The following is a 9,923-nucleotide window of genomic DNA, read 5'->3' as shown; positions in this document are numbered from 1 at the left end:
GAAGAGTTTGGATTTGATATCCCGCCTTTCACTCCCCTTAAGGAGTCTCAAAGCGGCTAACATTCTCCTTTCCCTCCCCCCCCCCACAACAAACACTCTGTGAGGTGAGTGGGGCTGAGAGACTTCAAAGAAGTGTGACTAGCCCAAGGTCACCCAGCAGCTGCGTGTGGAGGAGCGGAGACGCGAACCCGGTTCCCCAGATTACGAGACTACCGCTCTTAACCACTGCACCACACTGGCTCCAGAATGAGTCAGTCACAGTGAGCAAATTATACCACTTGCTGTGAGGATGCTCCTAGTCACTAAAAGCGCCAGTGTGGTGCAGTGGTTAAGAGCGGTAGTCTCGTAATCTGGGGAACCGGGTTCGCGTCTCCGCTCCTCCACATGCAGCTGCTGGGTGACCTTGGGCCAGTCACGCTTCTCTGAAGTCTCTCAGCCCCACTCACCTCACAGAGTGTTTGTTGTGGGGGAGGAAGGGAAAGGAGATTGTTAGCTGCTTTGAGACTCCTTAAAGGGAGTGAAAGGCGGGATATCAAATCCAAACTCTTCTTCTTCTTCTTCTAGTCTATTTATTAACACAGACTATGCTGCTTAAACTTCTCATCTTTTCCTGGCATAAAAGTGAAATTTTCCTGGACAAAAAGTGAAATTATGGCTACCAGTGTTAATGCCGATACCTCAGATCCACAAAGTGTTTAGAAAGTCAGGCCTCTGGGGACATCTGAAGCCTAGCAGAGCAATCCGAAACCCCCTCCCCTTGCACTGGGTTGGGGGGGGGGGTTTGGATTAGTTGGAGGTGTCCCTCTGCCTAGCCCAGCATTTTGGGCTAAGCTGGCCTCCTTCTGGCTCCCAACAACTGAGACAAGCATCACTCTTCCATTATGCCACAAATTGTGGGTGGAAGTGCCATTGGTGAGATGCCCATCAGTAGCAACCAGTGGGAAGACATGAAGTGAGATGTTCCAGAGGTGGACCAGGGGTGCGGGTCAGCCAATGTGCCTGATCAATGTGCCAGCCTGATCAATGTACCAGCTTCAGGCTGGCATAGAAAACATGGAGCAACGTTTGCATTGTACTCTTAACTTGAGAACAGGATAGGATAGCCATTACCAGAGGACAAAAACGAAAACAAACCTTCCCAAAACATCTAGGCTTCACAGATTCTTTAGACAAGGCTAAACTTACACTCATCCAGGAAGAGTGCATATCTTTCTCAACACTGATTTTAAAGACCTAGCTACATTTATTTAACAAAGTAGTTAGGGGAAAAGAAAAGTCTAGTCCATTTCAAAACAAAAGTCTAAAACTGGGTAGTTGGGTGGTGCCCTGCCACATCTACACTGCTTGTTCTGAGAAAAAGAGAGGGCAAAAGATTACAAAAGATTAACTAACCATTTCCAGAGGTGTGTGTTGTCAAAGACTAGAAGCAATCAAGCTGGATGAAATCACACAAGTCCTCTATACTACACGGTTAAAGGGCAAGTATGGCCCCTGCCATGCCTCCTTGACCTGGTGCCCTCGAGATATTGTTAGACTCCGGTACCCATCAGCCCCAGATAGCATAGATAATAGTTGGGGCTGATGGGAATTATAGTCTAAAATCTTTGGAGGGGAGCAACTTGAAAAAAAATCGGTGGAATCTACAAACATATAAAAAATGTTCTGAAAATGCATTTTTAAAGTGTTTTTTAAAAATGCATTGAATTTTCCATAAGGCTCACCATCACTATCTAGTGTCACATTGCATATTGCACTTAAAACACACTTAAAATGTTTTATTTGCAGCTGTATAACTGAGTCCTATCTGGCCAGATTTGTAGGAAGGTTAGAACTCCTCTCTGAATTTATGGGTGGAAAGGTGGGATAAAAATGTAAACATAGAATGATTTATGACATAGCACAGACTGAATGTGGACAAAAGCACCGCACATTGTCTTGGTAACCCCCGCAAAAGCTCTGCAGTAGACTGTCATTAATATAGAATATGGGGTGAAGAAACAAGTCCTAACATTCAGGAACAAAATAAAACCCAAATCGAGCAGGAATGACTTTGATTTTTAGTTTCTCTGCAAAACAACGAGAGGAACATAAGGAGACTAACAGAGCTTGTGATAAAGTCACTCCAGTAATAATAGAGAAAAATTAAATGTTTGCCAAAACTGTGCTGTGACTACATGTCTGTGTTTTCTTAACAAAGACTCTGCAAAATAGCAGGGTAAACAGCCAAAAGTCTCCTGGAAAGATGAAAGACATATGGTGGTTTCACAAGGATTTTCGGAGCTTAAGAGGAGAATAGTTTGGGTGTACGTGAGGTCATCAATGTGGCACATGTAGGCACCACAATACCCCCAGACGCATCCTTTGTCACTTGGCAAGGCCACCTGATCCTCCTAAATTTTTGACTGGGTGTGTGGAGGGGGAGTAGGGTGCCTGTTTTTCTCTGTGCTTTGTTGTTTTGGATGTGTGTAGCTGAGCTTCACCAGCTTTTTATCTGTGCACCGGGGTATTTTGTGGTGCCCGTAACAGTTTATTTCACTTCCAAAGGTGCATAGTCCAAAACTCACTCCTCCAACTCCTCCAACAATGGGCAAGAACCATTCTGCCAAATTAAGCAACAATATCTTCAGAGGCATCCAAATCTATTCAGCTTGGAACAGTTTGGTCTGCTATTTTTTTTTTTTTCAAATTGACATCCGGCAGTTTCCAAATGTAGATGAAAACAAGCTCTTCCATCTTCAGAACCAGAGTACCAAGTTTGGCCATGAAAGGTGACCAATTGCTTAGAGAACAGATGGACAGAAAAACAGACAATCCACTTTCCACAGTATATATTAGACTGGCAGAAAGCACCCTATGTTACCCAGGAATTGTTAGAAGGCAAAACATACTGACGTTTGGAAATTTAATGAAATATATATGTGTGTGTGTTTTCTAAGGCTGTACACAACCCCTCCATCTGATCCAGGTCTGGCCAGGATTTAACCCAGCTGTAGCTCCAAATCATTGTGGGAACCAACCCTAGGGCAGGAGTCCAAGAAGCAGCTGCATGCATGGAACAAGGCCTGCTTGCACAATGGGAGTTTTCCTCTTCTTCTCCCACACACCCGGAGGATTGGGGGGAATCTACCCCTAATGTTGTCAGCATTTAAAATCCCCAAAGTAAAACATACATCTGGAGAAGTAGGAGACACTGCCAGCCCTTGGATTCCCACTCATGATGCACGGACACAGCCTGCTTCTCTGTAGCATCTGCTTTGGAGAGCGCCAGGTCCTCTTCCTCCAGTGGGGTGTGGCCAGTGGCGAAGCTGCATGCTCCAGCACCGGGGGTGGAGAACTGGCGGGGATGTGGCTGGCGTGCCTCCTGGGGTGTGTGGTGCATGTCCCGGGGGTGTGGCGTGTGTCCCGGGGGCATGGCGTGCTGCCTGCGGGGGCATGGCACCCAGCGCGGTGGGGGTACATACGGTGCATTTGGGGGTGGCTGCGATGGTACCACCTCCCCAATGGTGCCGGGGGCGGTGCGCTCCCCCTGCCCCCCGTTCCTTTGTCAGTGTGTGTAGCAGTTGCAATAGCTTCAGAGATGTCCAAATCAGTGCAGTCTTGGTGGGTTCGGTCTGCCATCTTGATTCGAAATGCCACCCAATTGTATCCAAACATAGCCCTATACCCGTTCCCCCATCTCAGGAAATGTCACACCAAACTGGGCCATGGCATCTTCAAAGGCATTTTGAAGCCCAGCAGATATTTGGTTCTCAAATTGTTTCTGAAAGTGCAAATCAGGTTGGTTTGCCTTTAAATATGAACTGAATTTAAATTTTCCCTCATTCCTACTGGGGGACGCAGGTGGCGCTGTGGGTTAAAGCCTCAGCGCCTAGGACTTGCCGATCGAAAGGTCGGCGGTTCGAATCCCTGCGGCGGGGTGCGCTCCCGCTGCTCGGTCCCAGCGTTTGCCAACCTAGCAGTTCGAAAGCACCTCCGGGTGCAAGTAGATAAATAGGGACCGCTTACCAGCGGGAAGGTAAACGGCGTTTCCGTGTGCGGCTCTGGCTCGCCAGAGCAGCGATGTCACGCTGGCCATGTGACCCGGAAGTGTCTCCGGACAGCGCTGGCCCCTGGCCTCTTAAGTGAGATGGGCGCACAACCCCAGAGTCTGTCAAGACTGGCCCATACGGGCAGGGGTACCTTTACCTTTACCTTTACATTCCTACTGTCTCAAATTCCACGTAAACTTACCTGGGCAATCCCCCTGACATACCCTCCAACATTTCTCTGAAGGAAATAGGGACGTCCTGTTCCATAAAAATAATTTTACTATTTACACACACACCCCATTGGACTCGGTTGTCCCAGCCACTCTGGGCAGCTTCCAACATACAGTATATAAAAACGTAATAAAACATTTAAAAACTCTTCACTATACAGGTACAGGGCTGGCTTCAGATAGCCTGGGGATTGGATAACTCCATACCCTCCAATATTTATCCGATGAAAATAGGTATGTCCTATCATGCCCTCCAACATTTCTCTGAAGAAAATAGGGACATCCTAAGGACACAGGTGGTGCTGCGGGTTTAACCACAGAGCCTAGGACTTGCTGATCAGAAGGTCGGCAGTTCAAATCCCCGTGACAGGGTGAGCTCCCTTTGTTCGGTCCCTGCTCCTGCCAACCTAGCAGTTTGAAAGCACGTCAAAGTGCAAGTAGATAAATAGGTACCACTCTGGCGGGAAGGTAAACAGCGTTTCCGTGCGCTGCTCTGGCTCGCCAGATGTGGCTTAGTCATGATGGCCACATCACCTGGAAGCTGTATGCCGGCTCCCTCGGCCAATAAAGCGAGATGAGTGCCACAACCCCAGAGTCGGCCAGGACTGGACCTAATGGTCAGGGGTCCCTTTACCCTTTACCTTTAAGGAAATGTGGGGCATTCCAGGATCAAATCAGAAACTGGGACTGCTTCTATTAATCCGGGACTGTCCCTGGAAAACAGGGACACTTGGAGGGTCTGCATTGAACACAGTGATATTTACTTCTGAGCAAGCATGCACAGGATCAGGCTATGAGTCCCTTGAAGCATTTTGACTCTTGGGTTTCCAGACTTCCTCTCAGTGGGGTATTACTCCCTTTGGTCAAACAGATCGCTTGTGACAAAATATTAGTGTTGCTGTATTAGCATCTCTCTCATTAAGACTTCTTTCCATTGTTTACTTTGCTGACAAGCTGCCTAGAATTCCCAGTTCTTCCTGTTAGAAATATGAAAACTATGTTCTCTTGAAAACAATGCTGCTCTAATAACATATTTTATGGACTGTGCAATGCAGCTTGCTTATAACTTGCTATGGAAAGCCATGACAGTTTCTCTCTAAACTGAGCTCATGCATTGCTTATACTAGTTCCAAAAGAACACAGTTGTTACTGGCTGTCTGGCTTAATTTTATGCACAAAGTATGTGCGCAGCAACAAAATCTGTGTCTCCTTATTGAGAGTCTGCTCACAAATAAGCGATTGTTTCATGATAATTTCAGATTCGGCTGCCTGGAAAAGATCTGTTTTCTAGGGGTGAGTTTAGTAATCTCGGCTGCCCAAGAACAGGGTCCAACCACCAGCAATTTATGTAGAGGAGGCTGCAATAGGAAAATTAGATCCATACTGGATGAAGCATGGAACATTCTGCCCATTTTTGCTGAAGACACCAATTGTCACACCTGTCAGTTTGAGCTCGCAAATTTCAGTGATTTGTTTTACTGTTTTTCTCTTCGGCACTCTATTTTCTGATAATGTTTTGAAATCGCATATAAGGAAGTAGTCAGAAAATGGCCAAATGCATCCATTTTTAAAATGTAAAAATTGTCATACTTAAGTCTGAAACAAACATCTGACAAAGCTCCAAAGACTTCTCCAGATCTTTCAGGCCCACGTTCTTATAGTAGGTGGAGAACTTCTGGTCCTTTGGATGATGCTGGGCTATGACTCCCATCATCCCTGACCATTGGCCATGTTGGCTGGGGCTGATGGGAATTGGAGTCCAGCAACATCTAGAGGACCACATGTTCCTCACTCCTGCAGTATAAAGGTGCATGGTTTGTTTACTTGCCTACATGTATGTGAATTGTTGTTGTTTAGTCATTTAGTCGTGTCCGACTCTTCATGACCCCATGGACCAGAGCACGCCAGGCACTCCTGTCTTCCGCTGCCTCCCGCAGTTTGGTCAGACTCATGTTTGTAGCTTCGAGAACACTGTCCAACCATCTCGTCCTCTGTCGTCCCCTTCTCCTTGTGCCCTCCATCTTTCCCAACATCAGGGTCTTTTCCAGGGAGTCTTCTTTTCTCATGAGGTGGCCAAAGTATTGGAGCCTCAGCTTCACGATCAGTCCTTCCAGTGAGCACTCAGGGCTAATTTCCTTAAGAATGGATGCGTTTGAACTTCTTGCAGTCCATGGGACTCTCAAGAGTCTCCTCCAGCACCATAATTCAAATGCATCAATTCTTTGGCGATCAGCCTTCTTTATGGTCCAGTTCTCACTTCCATACATCACTATTGGGAAAACCATGGCTTTAACTATACGGACCTTTGTTGGCAAGGTGATGTCTCTGCTTTTATGTATGTGAATAGTACACATCAATGTGCATGATGCTTTGCGGAGTGAGGTAAACAAAATGAGTTTATAATCTGATTTTTGACAGAGGGTGAGATAACAGAGGGAGAGGGAGAGAGGAAGACAGAGGGGGAAATATGCACAGATGCCGTCACATATAGGCTTAGTTGAAACAAGGACAAACAGGTTAAGCCACAGGATTTCTAGAAGAGGTGGGATTAAAGGAAGCCCAAGACATGACAAGAAGTGTCCATTGGAGAGTTCAGAGCATAACTGCTTCAAAGCAGGATGGGCAAACAGAAGCCCTTGTGGCTGCTATCTGGGTTGGTGGAGTGAAGGTTCAGAGACTGGGCTCTCAGGATATGAAGGCAGAGAGACAAGCAAAGGTCGTGTCCAAGGAAAGTAAGGACCAGGTTCCTGTACTGGACATAGGAGCAGATAGGAAGCCAGTGCTTTGGTTTAAGGGCAAGCATCTCCCAGTCTGAGTAATGAGAGAAGTGGCTGATTTTGGCAGAAGAGTCCTAGAAACCAGTGAGAAGACAGAGTCAAGAGTGACCATGTGAAAAAGAGCACAGGGCCCCTACACCTTTCACAGTTGTGCGAAAGGGGGAGTTTCACCAAGTGTAGCTTGTCATGTAATTGACAGCTGCACTTGTGGAAATTTCATCTTCTACCCTGGGTAAGAGACCTCTGTGGCCATTATCTGCCCAATTCCCTTTGCACATTTTTCAGACTGTAAGCAGAGAAATGCGACATCAGATGGAGCCCTCCCTCACCATTCATTGAAACAAAGAAGCTACTGTTTGCAGTTACAAAGCAGCGGCCCCGTCCCGAAACCTTTCTTCTAGGTCAGTCTGCAATAATAACTCAACAGCAAAGTGTAAATGGGAGAGCACTTACCCCGGGAACAGTTGGAGGCTGCCTTAGTCATTCCTTGATGCAGAACACTATGTTTCTTCTTATATTTTATCTTCATGCTGAATTATTCTCTTAAATTACATGTGCTATTCATCTAACAGTAAAAGTAACAAAGAGCGACACCTTAAAGACTTATCAGATTTATTATGGCATAATTTTTCATGGACCAGAGTCCTTATCTGATGACAGTGAAGATGAAGTGGACTCTGTTGCACAAGAGCTTCTTCCATAACAAATCTTCTTAGTCTTTAAAGTGACACTCTTTGTTGTTTCTTCAGCTCCTCCTGGAAATTGTGCCACTGTTGTTTCCATAAAAACTTAAAAACAGCCCTGCTGAATCTGACTGAGGGCACATCTAGGCCAGCCTTTCCCAACCTGATTCCCTCAAGATGTTTCAAACCACAGTGGTACCTCAGGTTAAGAATTTATTTCGTTCTGGAGGTCTGTTCTTAACCTGAAACTGTTCTTAACTTGAAGCACCACTTTAGCTAATGGGGCCTCCCGCTGCTGCCACGCCGCTGCTGTGTGATTTCTGTTCTCATTCTGAAGCAAAGTTCTTAACCCGAGGTACTATTTCTGGGTTAGCGGAGTCTGTAACCTGAAGCGTATGTAACCCGAGGTACCACTGTACCACTTTGGATACCTAGATCATATTGCCCTTACTCATATTGAATGTGGTCTACTACCCGCTTCTCCAATCAATTTTTCCTCAAAAACCATTCCTGTATCAAGAAGCAATCATCTAATCATTTAGTTCCCATGGCAATGCACCAACTGAAGTTTACCTAAGAAAAGGACGCGCCTGCCCAGCAGATTTACCAGCCTGCCATCAAGTCCTATAATTTCAGCAATATACTGCCATTGATACAGGTTTGTGCTTGTGTGGATGATGGGTTGTGTTGGCAAAGGGATCAGAATGAATGTTCATTATATAGCCAGTGCCGTCTAAGTGCCCTGCAAATAAACAAATAAATTCAAGAACAATGCTCAATTAACTGGTCATCTGGAAGCGCCACCTGTGTTGGGGATGGAGCGAAAAACTCAGCTGTGCTCTGGTCTGCACACTTGAGTAATGCAAAGGCCATAGCTGTCAACTTTCCCTTTTTTGCGGGAAATTCCCTTATTCCAGCGCCATTTCCCGCTGCTTCCCACTGCTATCCCAGATTGTTAGATATCCCTTAGACTGTCCCTGGGACAGGTGAGGCTGCTGATCCCTTATTTTCGAGGCTGCTGATCCCTTATTTTCAAATCTGAAAGTTGACAGCTATGGCACAGGCCTCTAGACCATTGGCAATGCAGTTTTCCAACCTTCTTGCTTTCAGATCAGCTTCTTTTGCCTCTTTTAGTATAGGCCCTGTACAACATTCCATGTCCTGGTTCCTCTGATACAGTGTTTAAACTCCCCTTTCCAGCCTCTTAGGCAATCAGAACCCAAGACTGTGCAGCGTTCCTGATCACTGGGATAATTTTCACTGTGCAGGAAAAGCACGGTTGCACTCAGGTCCTGCTTGCAGACTGACCATAGGCAGTCTACTGTGGTTGGCTACTGTGACAACAAGATGCTGGCACTGGGCTGATGCAGCAGACACTTCTAATGTTCTTATGTTAACCTACCAGGGTTCTCAAAAGCTGCTCTTCTAGCCCGCTAGCAAGATGTATTAACAATCTGTCTTGCAACCCACATCAAAGTAAAAAAAGTTAAAAACGAGAAATAGCACAAGTGCAAATTCTATTGGGGAAAGTCTTAGTGAGCTTAGGAACATAAGAAGTTGCTTTATACTGAGTCCACACAGAAAGCACCCACATTCCCTTGAAATTTTTTCCCCAGATGGGAAGAGAACACTGTGAAATATGGTCACTGAATATTATTGTTAATCTTGGCTTCATTATGCTCTGCAGTTGCTACCTTGTTTGCCTCATCAGAGGCTTAATCTAGGAGTGGGGGCGGGGAGTTGTCAGAGCACATGTTTATTCTTTGTTAGCAGGTTTCTGTTGATTATAAGGTGTGTGTTTGTTTGTTTTTTTAAAAAACAAGTAGAACAACTGCTCTTGAAATACACTATTATCACAATTTAATCTTGAGTACATCCAAGAGCAAGCCTTTGAACCTTGCTATGAATTGTTCCCTGGCTATGGTTGTTTCCATTTTACAGATTGGGAGCAAGGGGGGGCCTATTAACGTTAGGTGGGTACCCTCAGAATACTGTTTTATCGACTCCCCTATGAGGAAGCATTACAGCATCTGGTACCTTTTAGTTTAGAAAAATAGGAAGCAGAAGCAGGCATGACAGAAATACATAAAATTATTCTTGGTGCGGAGAAAGCAGATAAGGAAATCTTTTTTTCTCCCTCTCTCTCATCACTGTAGAATCTGAGGCCACCCAATGAAGCTGCATGTTGGAAGACTCAGGACAGAT

The sequence above is a fragment of the Podarcis gaigeae genome (assembly GCF_964106915.1).
Source record: "Podarcis gaigeae genome assembly, chromosome: 2".
In the NCBI taxonomy this organism is placed as follows: Eukaryota; Metazoa; Chordata; class Lepidosauria; order Squamata; family Lacertidae; genus Podarcis; species Podarcis gaigeae.
The sequence above is the reverse complement of the archived record's forward strand: the minus strand, read 5'-3'. Positions refer to the sequence as shown.